This window comes from Bos mutus, chromosome 17 (assembly GCF_027580195.1).
Source record: "Bos mutus isolate GX-2022 chromosome 17, NWIPB_WYAK_1.1, whole genome shotgun sequence".
Lineage (NCBI taxonomy): Eukaryota > Metazoa > Chordata > Mammalia > Artiodactyla > Bovidae > Bos > Bos mutus.
Window position 1 is genome coordinate 14,082,720 of NC_091633.1, and position 13,651 is coordinate 14,096,370.

Consider the following 13,651-nt stretch of genomic DNA (forward strand, 5'->3'; position numbering starts at 1 on the left):
GGTGTTAGTTCCCATTGGTAATTCAGAGGGGGGGTGTGTGTGTGTGCACGTGCATGTATGCATATGTGAGTGCCTGTTCCCTGAGTGTGAGTATGTGTGTTTGTGCATTCGTGAATAGGCTCCAAGCAAAGGTCAGGGGAAGAGTGTTCTTGTTCCTAGACGTGGAAACTTGAGAAGGGCAAATACTTCATTATTTAGATTCAAAAGCTACTCATTAGATGAGACTCGGGCACTTAGAAAGAAGAGCTGACCTACAAGTGTAAAATGTTATTATAAGTAATGACAATGATTATAGGATGAGGGTTGAACGGAGAGAGGGAGCCCGAGAGGTTAATGTCCATTAACTACAACGAATTAGGAGATGGTGCTTCTGCAGACACTTCTGGGTGAAACCTAACGGTCTGTTTATTTACCTCACGGGAGCTCTTAGCACATCAAAAAGGTATTTAAAACACCCCCCACCCCCCTTCCCGCCAACAATTAGCTTTAGGAAGAAGAGTAAATATGGACACAATTTATCACTCCAAGAGAGCCCTGCTATCAGAGACAGATGCCGTCAGTTAAATAAAACAGACACTAAGACTTGCCAGAAAGACCAACCCAGAAGCAATTTGCTCATTTGCTGATCATCAGTGGACAGTAGGATTTTGGGGGCCCATCAACAATTCATGTCTTTCTGCTGATTTTTGTAACCTGAATTACATGTTTCTTTTTGCTTCCAGTGGGGGAAGGAAGACTCAGGAATGGGTTGAGGTGATTTCAGTGGCTTTGTGCATCTGTAATTTTAAAATGTAATAGAAAGAAGTTGAACACTGAAAGAGTCACAGGATTGGGACTTCATTGTAGACGGTCCAGTCATCCTGATTTGCCCGGGACTGAGAGGTTTCAGTGCTAGAGCCAGGAGAGGGTTGGTCACCCCATTTATATCCCCTTCCCGGGGTTCCCAAGTGTGAGTATCGGTCAGTCCAAGTCGGAGTAATAGTGGGCAGAAGCTGGCTTGCCTCCCCCCATATGGCGAAACAGACTGTGAACCCATTAGCAGCAGGAATGTGGGGTCACGTGGGACGAGTGCGGGGGAGCTGCGCACACCAAGGTAAACGTGCAGGGAGACCTCTGACAGGTTAAGGCGCGGGGGCCCAAAAGCTGATCTTGTACAGATTGCTTCTAACTTCCCAGAGAACTCTTGGAAAATTGCAGAGCCCAGTGACACTGCAGATTCCAGAGTCTCTGCCCTCCCCACCCCTGCCAACAGGTATCCGATCATGTTTTATAAACTAGGACAAGAATGCACACTAGATACTCAAAGTGCCCATCATTCTATCATTTCAGCTGTTCCCACTGCTTCTGAGACTTTTGTATATAAGTATCTCTGTGTGTGCGTTCGTGTGTACATTTCTTGACATATTTACGAAGTCCCAGTTTTCCAACCTTCAGGGCATAATGCAAGAACTATTTTTCATCCTAATCTTCTGTAATGACATGTTTTATTATACCATTTCAGCTGTTTCCATTGCTTTTGCTGTTTCATGTTTTATGTATTTTAACTAATGCTTTAATTTTAGGACGTTGTGCCCTAAGGTGGTTTCACAAAGGCTCACTTTGGAAAAGCAATGGGGATTCACAGAGATGGCCGCTGGAGGCTCTACCCACACACAGCACGGCACAGAAGCAAGAGGGTCTGAACGCAGGGCAGGGAGCAGACACACTGGGAGGCAGACTGTGCAGGCCAGCAGCCTAAGGGCCCAGCGTCCGCAACACCGAAATGTAAGGGGAGCTTGTGTTCGCCCAGGGCTTCGGCCCCACTTGGCACCTGCGAACCCCCTGGGTTCTGGACAAAGCAGGATGGTCGGTCACCCTACCAAGATGGTGGGTTTGATGCTTGAATATCCTGGTTCTTAGCAGGAGCGGGGCTTTTGGTGTGACACAGAAAGAGCCTGGAGTTTGGAATGCGCTCTTCTTAGTTTCAAACCCCAGCTCCGTCCATGCTTTAATAGTCATTTGAATCTGAGGAAGTCACTTAAGCCCTCACTAAGCCTCAGTTTCCTCATCTGGAAAATGCGGCTGGGAAAGCATGTTGTGCAGAAGTGCTATTAGGGATGGAGGAAGTGATGTGTGATCTACACCTGGTACATCATCTCCTGGTTCCCCGATCTCACAGTTCGCCACAGCAAATGCTCAAAATCCACGTCCCATGGCAGGCCACCACCCAGACCTCCCAGACTTGGGCACCGTGTCCCCACAGCCTGTGCAAACCCATTGGCAGTGGGGGCTAAGGAGTATAAGAGGCATAATAATAATGGTAATAATTATAATATAATAATTATAAAACAGTACATTTTTAGTTTGCCAGGCTCCTCTGTCCATGGAATTCTCCAGGCAAGAAAACTGTAGTGGTTGCCATTCTCTTTTCCAGGGGGTCTTCCCAATCCAGGGATTGAACCCAAATCTCCTGTGTTCTTTACCGTCTGAGCCACCAGGGAAGCTCAATAATGGTAATAATTACAATTACAAAACAGTATATTATAAAATACTTTATCATCATAAAATATTACAGTAATCATGGTGATACTAAGATGGCTTCTGTTTACTAAGTGCTAGCTATGTGCCAGGCAAGCCCTGTGTTACACATTGCCCTTCCTCATCCCATGTACTCTCCCAGCAGGACAGCTGCTGGGTAGGTGAGATCATAACTCCCATTTTGCAGATGAGGAAATGGAGACCCAGAGAGGTGAAGACATTTACCAAAGACTACATAGCAAGCAAATGTTCAGTGGGGCACTGGGAGCCACATCAGGGGTACTCCAATGTCCATGCTTTTTAGCATGAGGCCCTGGAAGAAAAGCTATGACAAGCCTAGACAGCATATTGAAAAGCAGAGACATCACTTTTCTGACAAAGGTTCATATAGTCAGAGCTATGGGATTTCCAGTAGTCACGTACGGATGAGAGTTGGACCATAAACAAGGCCGTGCACTGAAGAATTGATGCTTTTGAACTGTGGTGTTGGAGAAGACTCTTGAGAGTCCCTTGGACAGCAAGGAGCTCAAACCAGTCAAGCCTAAAGGAAACTGATCTGGAACATTCATTGGAAGGACTGATGCTAAAGCTGAAGCTCCAATACTTTGGCCACTTGAAGTGAAGAGCCAACTCTTTGGAAAAGACCCTGATGCTGGGAAAGATTGACAGCAGGAGGAGAAATGGGGTGGCAGAGGATGAGATGGTTGGAGGGCATCACCAGCTCAGTGGACACGAGTTTGAGCAAACTCTGGGGGATAGTGAAGGACAGGGAGGCCTGTTGTGCTACAGTCCCTGGGGTCACAAAGAGTTGGACATGACTTAGCTACTGAACAACAACCTGCAGCCTCCTTGTCTAGAAGGAGTGCAGAATCAGTCAGGGTTGTAAGGCACTGAGAAGAAATGGAGAGGAAAGGTCAGTGGGCAGAGCTGAGAAGCCCTTCTGTTGTCGGGCCTCGAACACACACTCCAGCCTGGAACAATCCCAAGGTAGGGCAGGGGCAGGAGCCTGATATTTGACACCTGCCTTTCTCATCCCCCTTTCTCACCTGTACCCACTGCATATCCACAGCCCACCCACCTGTCTCTGGGCCTATGCATGTACGTGTGGTCCGTGAGCATAGAACATACATATATGACTTTTAGCTCTTGGAAAACTCGTATTCACCCTGCAATGCTCAGCTCCTTCATGTCCAGGCCCGTGTCTCTTTAGATTCCCACTAGTGGCTTCTTTACTGACTTAATGGTAGCATCTGCTCGTGCCTGACATGAAATGATGGAAAGTTGGTGGGAAGTTCGTTGGTCAAAGTCTCCGCTGTCTTGCTCACCCTGTCTAGATGACAATAAGCCAACGTGTTTCAGACCCTGAGTTTAATTTAATTAATGGGGTCCCAGAAGCATCATCACTTCTATTTTCTAGATGATAGGTAAGCAAACTACAGCCCCTAGGCTAGCTGCCTGTTTTTGTAAATAAAGTTGTACTAGACACAGCTACCCTTGCTCATTTATGTGTGTCCTCGGCTGCTTTCACACTACAGCGACAAGGTTGAATAGTTGCCGCAGAGACCGAACGGCCTGCAAAGATGTTTACTATCTGATCCTTTGCAGAAAAAGTATGCTGGCCTCTGTAAATCAACGTGAAGACCTGAGGTTCAGAGAGGCTTAGCAACTTGCCCCAGTTTACTCAGCCAGCCAAGGGCAGCCCTGGGGCTCAAACCTGAAACCCCAGCCTTCAAGGTGGTGCTCTTTCTATGCCCCAAATGCTATCCTGGCTTTCTTCCAAGTCCTCTTCCAAAGACGTCCTCAGGTGCTCAGCATCAGACCACATAGCGGAGGCTCCCTCCTGCTTGGGTTGGAGGCCAAGTGCAGCGGCTGATCAGAGTCACCTGGACTCAGGTGTGAGCACTTTAAGGCACACTGGGGCCCAGAAAAATGGGAGTGGGCTGGAGAAGATCTTTTTTTTTTTTACAGGATGAAAATACACTTGATAAAGAATCTCACCTCACCTGCCGACTCATTTCCCAAGCACTTTACAGATAAACCCGCGATGCTAAGTGAATCAGTCTCTGCTTCGCTGCTCTGCTGTTTCCAGTTTCAGAGGGGCCAGACCCAGCACAGCTTGCAAGCGGCAGGGCCTTCCTTGGGTCTGGAGACCGCCCCTCAAAGGAGGAGACAAAACTCCTTCCCATGTCCCACAGCCAAGATCCTCTATGTCCCCCTCCCCTGCGCCCCAACCAGCACCCACCTTCCCCATTTCAACCCTGCAGTCTCCCTCTGCCTGCGTCTCCAGGGGTCTGCTTCCCCACCCAGCCCTGGGAGCTCTGTTTCAACTGAGATACAATTACAGATCACAGTCCTTTTCTTCCTCCCTTTTTCTTTTTAATAAAACTGTTTTGTGTCTCCACCACCCCCCCTTCCTGCATTCCTCCCATCTTAGTCTTCCCCTCTCCCCCTCCTGTAGGAAATGTCTTGGATTCTCTCACTGGGGTGTAATGGTTAAATTGCTACCAGCTGATTAAACAGCAGAAGTTGAAGCTATAATCCTTGGTGTTCAGGAACCCGGGGAAGCAGAGACGAGGGCCCTGACCTGCTTAGCCCCCCTGACCCCCTGCCATGGGCCCGCCCTAGCTTCGCTCTTTTCATTTGTCCCGGGCTGATAGAATCCTGGGGCGGGGGGCGGGGTGTGGAATGGGGCTGGGGGAGGAAAAGGAGAGGAGAGGCAGAGACAGGGGAGGGAGGGAGGTGATGCCTCCCCAGCCCTGGCCCAACCTCGAGGAATGTCTGTTCCCACCTCTGTCCCTTCTCTGCCCCCCAACAAGCCACACACACACACACAAACTGACACATATACATACAGACATTCTCACATACACACATGCTCACACACACCCAGACCCCCAAGCCACACACATACCCTCAGACACACACACACTCACATGCACATGCAGACATTCTCACATACACACACTCATGCTCACACACACCCAGACCCCCAGTCACACACATTCACACACTCTCACCCAGGCACTTTCTCACTCTCTGCAGAAGGCAGACCAGGTGAAGGAGAGGACCCACCTGCCTTGCCCCTCCCTCCTCCAGGGAACACTGTCTCCCCACCTGCCCCACCCAGGAAAGGATGGGGAAGACAGAGAAGAGTGAGCTGGGATGGAGGGTCAGGGGAGAGGGAGGAGGAGAGCTTTTTGGTGATGGGCCCACTTAGGTTGGACCCAGGCTCTGCAGGGGCCCGGGGGTTTCGGGACAGCCCTTCTTCGATCTTCTCTGAGCCTTGTTCGCTGACTGGGGTGACAGCCACCTCACAAGGCAGCTATGAGGATGAAGCAAGTGAATACAAAGCATCATGCCCAGCCCATCACAAAGCCTGTCTCATCTCAGATGGCCTGGGCTGAGGGCTGGGGTGCAGGGCAATCATCGTAACCTCAAATACATCACCTTCAAATACACTCACCCCCACCTGCTGGCAAGTAAAGCTGTGTGCCCCTGGGCTCCTTACGGGACCCCTCTGGCCCTCAGCTCTTCCCCTGCAAATTGCCATTGCCATGCTCTCCTCACAGGCCTGTGACAACTGGATGTGACCCTGCACTAGCCGTGCCAGGTTCCCAGAGGCTAGGGACCCCTCAAGGGAGTCTCTCTGTTATGGGTGGTGTGGTTACGAGTGACGTGGTTGTGAACTCAACCTCTGGGTGGAGAAGAGCAGGAGGCAGCGAGCCTCCTTGGGAAAGTTTATTTCCATGGAAAGTGTGGTTCAGATGAGGGGAGGATCCGGCCTAGACTCACCCTCCCCCACACTTACTCAGAAATCAGGAGAGCCCCAGGGTGAAGAGGGAACTGGCTACCAGCACAGGGAATGTCTGCCCCTCCAAATACCCTTGGAAGCGACCTTTCTCTTCCCTTGGGGGAAAGAAAAGCGTCTGTCTTAGGGTTCTCCAGAGAAACAAACTCTCTATCTGGAGACACGTGTCTCTGTCATTGTATCTATATAGGTAGTTCTGTATAGAGAGATATAGATATGAAATAGATATCCTACATGTAGGATAGACATAATATGTTATTGTTGTTTAGTCACAAAGTCATATCTGACTCTTTGTGACTCCATGGACTGTAGCCTGGCAGGCTCCTCTGTCCATAGGATTTTCCAGGCAAGAATACTAGAGTGGGTTGCCATTTCCTTCTTCAGGGGATCTTCCCAACCCAGGGATCGAACCTGTGTCTCCTGCATTAGAAGGTGGGTTCTTTAGCACTGAGCCACCAGGGAAGCCTATACGTGATATAGATCAATCCACATGTAGATTTGGGTGTGCAGCCAGCCTTCCCTACCTGCGGACTTCACACCCCTGAACACAGAGGGCTGCTTGTATTCACTGTGCTATGCCATGCTAAGGAACTTTAGCATCTTTGTTGGGTGTTTTGTGTTTTGTTTTTTTTTTTTTTTGCCTGGAATAAAAACTGGGCTGTGGTAGCTAAAGCCCAGAATCCTAACCAGTAGGCCACCAGGAAACACACATATTTGAAATTTGTATCTGTTGGAACCAAGCCCCACATATACCAACGGACATTCATAAATATAGATCTGAGATAGATGTCACATAACCTACATCTATCTATATCTATCCATCTATTGAGAGGGAGAGAAAGAGATGTATTCCAAGAATTCGGCTTGCACAATTACAGAGGATGAGAAGTCCCACAGCCTGCCATCTGTCAGCTGGAAACCTGGGAGAGCTGGTGGTGTAAGTTCCAGTCCAATCACAGGAGAAAACTGCGTCCAACTCAAAAACTAGCAGGCAGAGAGTGAATTCTCTCTTCCTCTGTCTTTTTGTTCTATTCGGTCCTTCAAGGGATTGGATATGGAAGGGCCATCTGCTTTACTCAGTCTACACATCCCGATGCTAATCTCATCCTTAAACATCTCAGAGACACACCCAGAAAGTGCTTAACCAGGTATCTGGGCACCATGTGGCCTCGTCAAGTTGACACATGAAATTGACCATCACAGCCTCCAAGTCGGGGAGTAGGAGAGAGTTGAGGAGAAGGCTCCTCGAGGGCTGAGGGTCGGGCCCGTTTCTGTGCAGTGGGGGTGATTAGTGTCCCCCCAAACTCACCCCCCAAAAGGGACATATCTGCAGGGGAGGGAAGTGGTGAAAGATGGAAGAGAAGGCAAGCGCTGGCTTCCTCTGCTGCCAGCTCACAGGTAGCTGTGCTGAGGGAGGTCCGAGAGATAGAACCTGCTGTCTCAGGGGTTCTTTCCTAGGCTGAGAGTCCCTGGTGAGGTGGGGTGGGGTCTGAAAATTGCACCGGTGTAATTATGGGAGAAAGAAACTCTGGTCACAGCTGGTTTGACCAGAACATTCTTCCTGTGTAGGACCTGCCCTGAACTTGGTGTGTGCAATAAGCTACTAAACCTGGCTGTTTACCTAGAGGCGGGGCTGAGGCAGGTGCCCAGGGCTCAGAATTCAAGGAGGCACTTGCTCACGGAGTCATGCCAGGGCCCAGCCCAACAGTGGCATGATCATGAGCCTGAGTGCCTTCTTACATTTTGCCCGGTGCTTGCCTCACCCCTGTCCTGCCCTGCCCCCAGGGGTAGGTAACTTTTCAGAGAAACAGGGGGCATTCTTGGCTACTGGCAGCAAGTGGGCTTTGGAGCCACAGAGATCTGGGTTTCAATCCTGGCTTTAGCTGCTTACCAGCTGGGTGACAGTGGATGGGTCTATTCTCTTATTTGAACTCAGTTTTCTCATCTATAAAATGGGTATGATACATTAAAACCTACCTCAGGGGCTGTGGTGGGGATTAAATGAGAGTCTGCCCAAGAAGTGCCTGACACTCAGTTAAGACTCTTGTTACTGTATTTGCAGCTTGGAAAGAAGAAGTTGGGAGGTAGCAATGGGAGTACTGGCTGCATCTGGAGGCAGATCAAAGGTGGCCAGCCAAGCTGATGAGCCGGTTGGGTGTACCTTCAGAATGAACGATAATTGGTCATTTCTTGTTTAAGAAAACCCCGGGCTCAGACTGGAATAGCAAGGCAGCTCGCGCGCGCAGCCCTTTAGGAACCTTCACAGCCCTTACAGGAGTCGCACTTCCCCGCCTCTCCCTCCTGTCTGGACTGGAGCCGTGATGCCCCTGTGGGCTCCTGTGGGCACCACCTCCTGGTGGGGGCACTGAAGACAACAGTCTCAACTCCCACAGTTTCAGCTCTGACATGAGCTGGTCACCTCCTGGTGTCCTGGTGCTTCTGTCGGAGACACAGAGGACGTTGGGCTGGGTCCCTGGCGATAAGGACAGGTTGGGTTGAGCAACCGCATCTGTTCCTTATCCAGGCGACCGATCTTTTCTGAAGTGCAGCTCTGGCTGATGCCCTGCATCGCGGGGGAGGTTCTTACTCCCACCACCCGTGAGTTCACAATTCTCCAGGCGGATGGTAGTGGGCTGCGAGGCCCCACAACTGCCGCCTGCCCCGCGAGGAAAGCAGACAGGGCCTCACATCATTGACCTGCTCTCACTTTTCAAGCTCATCGATTTGTCCTCTTGGCCCTTGTTCCCAAAGAGAGAGAGGAGAGACTTACATCCCAAGCAAGGAGCAGACCCAGAGTTCCTATCTGGGTTTTTTTTTTTTTAAGGGTGGGGCTGCTCATCAGCCTGAAGCAAACCCCTCCCAATCTTCCAGCTCAAACTACAGCCCTCGCTTGCTTGCTTGCACCTGGCTTTAACCCAGCTCCTTAATCTGTCCCTCTGCTAGGGCTCCCAACATGATGACGTTCATGATGGTTTGTGGAAAAACTGTCTTCCACGAAATCAGTCCCTGGTGCCAAAAAAGTTGGGGACCGCTGCCCTGGGGTATAAACTCTGAAAGAGCAGAGAGACACAGCTATTATTTTTTCAAAAGAAATTATATAAACTTACAATTAAATAAATAAATTCTATTAATAACAAAGGAAATAAGTATTCAGAACTCCTCACTTAATCAATTGACTGCATTATTCTACTATCTATGCTATAGAGATTATTTACATCTATTACTTCTATGTGGTGAAGATACTATATGGTATTTGCTACTGTACCTCTGTCTGCACATCTTTTCCCAACTCTGCATTCAGTGAACTCATATTGGTAGCTTGAAACTGGCCACAGTGAGAGCCTTTGCACCACAGCAATTGGCAAATGCTGCAAATCAGAGTTTTCCTTCTGGAAGCCAGTTATCAGATATTTACCTGTGCACCAGTGGTCACAACCTTAGTGGTAGGTATTAATCATTTCCCTTGAACAGATGAAGCAGTTAAGGCTCAGAAATGCTAAATGATGTGCCCAAGGCCAACTGCTAGGAAGTGATGGGGCTAGGGTAAGATCCAAGTTCATGCCATTTCCACTGCCAGGATACACCTTCATGTCTCCTGAAGACAGGAAAAAAAAAAAATCCAGAAGCTCACTTTTTTCCAACTTACCTGATCTCCAGCTGCTGCCTTGTCTTTGGTGAGTGCCAGCCATGCAGAAGACCTCTGATTCAGAGAAGAGTGGTAGGTAAATCCTTGGCCTGAGAAGAAGGGAGAGAAAAAGACAAAAAGACAAGGTCAGGGGCTTCCCTGGTGACTCAATGGTAAAGAATCCACCTGCCAATGCAGGAGACACGGGTTCGATCCCTTATCTAGGAAGATTCCACGTGCCACTGAGCAACTAAGTCCGTGCGCCACAACTACCGAGCACAGGCCCTAGAGCCCGTGAGAAACAAGGACTGAAGCCCGCACACCTCGAGCCTGTGCTCCGCAACGACAGAAGCCACTGCGGTGAGGAGAACACTCACCACCACGAGACAGTGGCCCCTGCTCACCACTAGAGGAAAGCTGTGTGCAGTTTTGAAGACCATGCACGGCCAAAAATAAATAAATAAATAAATAATAATAAAGAAGCAAGGTCAGGTTTTTAACAGACTGAAACCACATTCCACTCACCTAAGCCTTCAAGACGGAGAAGGCAATGGCACCCCACTCCAGTACTCTTGCCTGGAAAATCCCATGGACAGAGGAGCCTGGTAGGCTGCCATCTGTGGGGTCGCTAAGAGTCGTACACGACTGAGCGACTTCACTTTCACTTTTCACTTTCATGCATTGGAGAGGAAAATGGCAACCCACTCCAGTGTTCTTGCCTGGAGAATCCCAGGGACGGGGGAGCCTGATGGGCTGCCGTCTATGGGGTCGCACGGAGTCGGACACGACTGAAGCGACTTAGCAGCAGCACCAGTAAGCCTTCAAGAGCTAGTACTAGGTTGGTCAGTTAAAAGTCATTTCATCTCTAGAGTCCCTGTGAGGGTTATTTAAAGAAGACTTAACAATTAATCTCTCACTTATCCCAAGAACAAAACAAGGTTTCCCACCTCCAACCTAGCCACTCTTTTCAAAATGGAGAGGTGTGGTGTTAAATTAATGTTATTAATTGCGGATTGCAATTGCAGAACTCTGTGGACCTGGCATGGTATATTGCATCTTTCAGTTACATGTGTATTTTAATGTAGACTCAAGGTCCCTCTTGTGAAAGAATCATGAGCTCAGCAAATAGTAGAAAAACCTGACACTCATCGGTTGGTAAATATCATTTGTTCTGTCTCTGGGAGGGCAGAGACCTTGGCCCACGTGCCCTAGAGAGATTGGATCCTTACTCCTGAGAATTATATCATCGAAGGCAAGCCCGTACTAAATGGCTAGAGAGCAGTGAGAGAGGAAATGCAGATGCTAAACAAATCTGGAGGGCAACTCAACGACCATTAGCTGAGAGAGGAAACCTCAAACAACACTTAGAAATCATTCATATATACTTTCAAACTAGCAAAGTTAGCAAGGAAGGAAATAACTCCAGTAGAGGTCAACGCTGGGTAGGATTTGGTGAACCAGACATTTTTAATTCAGGGTAAACAGTACAACCTTCTAGAAACAAGCCAGGTAGATAATGCTTATCCTGAACTTTGTGTTCACTACAAATGTCCTCAGTTGTTTTGCAGAGGCCTTTGCTACTTTGTCCATCTTGGACATGGAAATCACAACCATTTGTAACTTAATCACACATCACTTTTGCTGTATTCTGCTGATTAGAAGTCAGTCTTTAGGTTCAACCGTCAGGAAGAGGGAATTATACAAAGGTGTGAACAACAAGAGACAAGGATCACGGGGTGGGGTGAGGGGGTAAGAAGGGATCTTGGAAGTCTGTCTACCACACACTTGTACAAGCCAGAGGTGAAATCAGCTCCTCTTGAACTATGGTGGGTAGAGAGTGGAGGGAGAAATCTTCCCAAGAAATATTGGGATGCTTTTACCAGGAGAAGGGTAAGTTTATATAATTTGTACAATAGTTTGCTATTTATTTAACAAGGGATCAAGAGGTACATGGTCCCTCTCACCAAGAGGCACATGGTACCTCCCACTACTGTCAGGGCTCAACAGTGTCATCAGAGATCCTAGGTTATTTCCACTTTTTTACTCTCCCAGTTTCAGAATATCAATACTGTCTGTCTTCATGGTTGCAAGACAACTTGCCACAGCACCAGACATCACAGTCTCATCTGACAGTGTCAGATACAGGATGAGAAAAAAAGGAGAATGAAAGAGAGAAATTATTCTTAGGTAATTCTTTTTCCTTTGGGAAAGAAAATCTTTCCAAGACCACCCTCCCACAAGACTTCCTATTACATCTGTTTGAGTAGAACTAGGTCACCTTCCCATCTCTAAACCAATCATTGGCAAAGAGAAATAATACTGTGTTTTGTTTTTTCTTTTCCCTCAATTTAGGTATGACCCATTACTGGACACGCAGAGTCAAATACAACTGAGCACGCACACATGCACATTACTGGACCTAGACAGACTGCTGTTCTGAACAACATCAGGGGAATTTATCACGAAAGAAAAAAGAAGGGGTCATTGGTGAGTGACCAAGAAGAGTGTCCATGACAGTAATGATGATTATCCTAGGCATGTTTTTCTGGCTACCTATAATCCACCAAGTCCTGGACTAAGCATTTCATATGCATTATCTCATTTGATCTTTGCAACCACCCTATGAGACACGTTCTACCTGGTACTCATTTTTTATGGGTTGAATTATGTCCTCTCCAAATTTGTATGCTGAAGTCCTACTCCCCCCCACCCTACCCCATCAAATACCTCAGAATGTGACCTTGCTTGGGTCATTGCAGGGATAGTTAAGATGATGTAATTAGGGTGGACCCTTATCCAATATGACTGGTGTCTTTTGCAAAAGGGGAAATTTGGACACAGAGAGAAGGAAGGCAACAGGAAGAGGTGCAGGGAGAAGATGGCCATCTAAGGAGAGAGACTTCGGACGGATCCTTTCCTACACAGCTCGCAGAAGCAAGCAGCCCCGCCGTCACTTTGATTTTCAGCTTCGAGCTTCCAGAACCACGAGACAATAAATTCCTGTTGTTTAAGCCACACAGTTGGTAGCACTTTGCTACGGCAGCCTTAACAAACAAAGATACCATTTTCACAGAGTGATGGCTGGGAAAGTTACGTGAATTTCCCAAGCACTCATTCCAACCCAGGTCTCTCTGACCACAAAGCCCATGGTCCTAACCACAAATCCTGTATCCTGCAGGAATGGGGAGCTGGAGAAGGTTTGAGTGGCCCAATGGAGCCACGTTTCGGGTGGAATATCATCACTGCAGAGATCAAAAAGTTCCTTTTTGTGTCTATTGTCAATCTCTTTTATCCCAGGCTCACAGCCTCTGGCCTGGTTTCTAGGATACAGGCAGAACCCCTCCTAGAGGCCTCCTCATAAAACCCCCTGTGTGGACAAGAAGCAGGTAATTAAGTCCCTTCCTTTCTAGGACCTGTGGTCTTGGTCTTTGATCTTTCCTCGCTCCGCCCTGAAGCTTCCTTGGCCAATGAAGGAGGTGTGAGCAGGGTGTGAGAATGGCAGGGTGAGGGCGAGTGTCTAAGGGGACCCGGGACTCACCCAGAGCCAGGGGGATAGGGAAGGTGTGCTGGCTGGAGGCCTGACCTGCCACACATGATGTGGCCATGGCGACCCCCGTCTACCCAGCCAGGGGCTGATGATGCTGTATCTAGCCTCCTTCTTTGCTCCTGAGATCCAAAGTCACCCGATAGTTTGGCGTCTC

The 13,651-nt window shown here is 48.5% G+C and overlaps 1 long non-coding RNA gene across 1 annotated transcript in view; it reads right to left on the reverse strand.

Annotated features, from left to right (window-relative positions):
* Positions 1-13,651, reverse strand: part of LOC138991479 (uncharacterized) — a 195,084-nt gene that overhangs the window by 43,776 nt on the left and 137,657 nt on the right. Inside the window, exon 3 of the long non-coding RNA XR_011467438.1 lies at positions 9,972-10,060. This is a non-coding gene — a long non-coding RNA (uncharacterized lncRNA). The remainder of the gene's footprint in view (positions 1-9,971; positions 10,061-13,651) is intronic.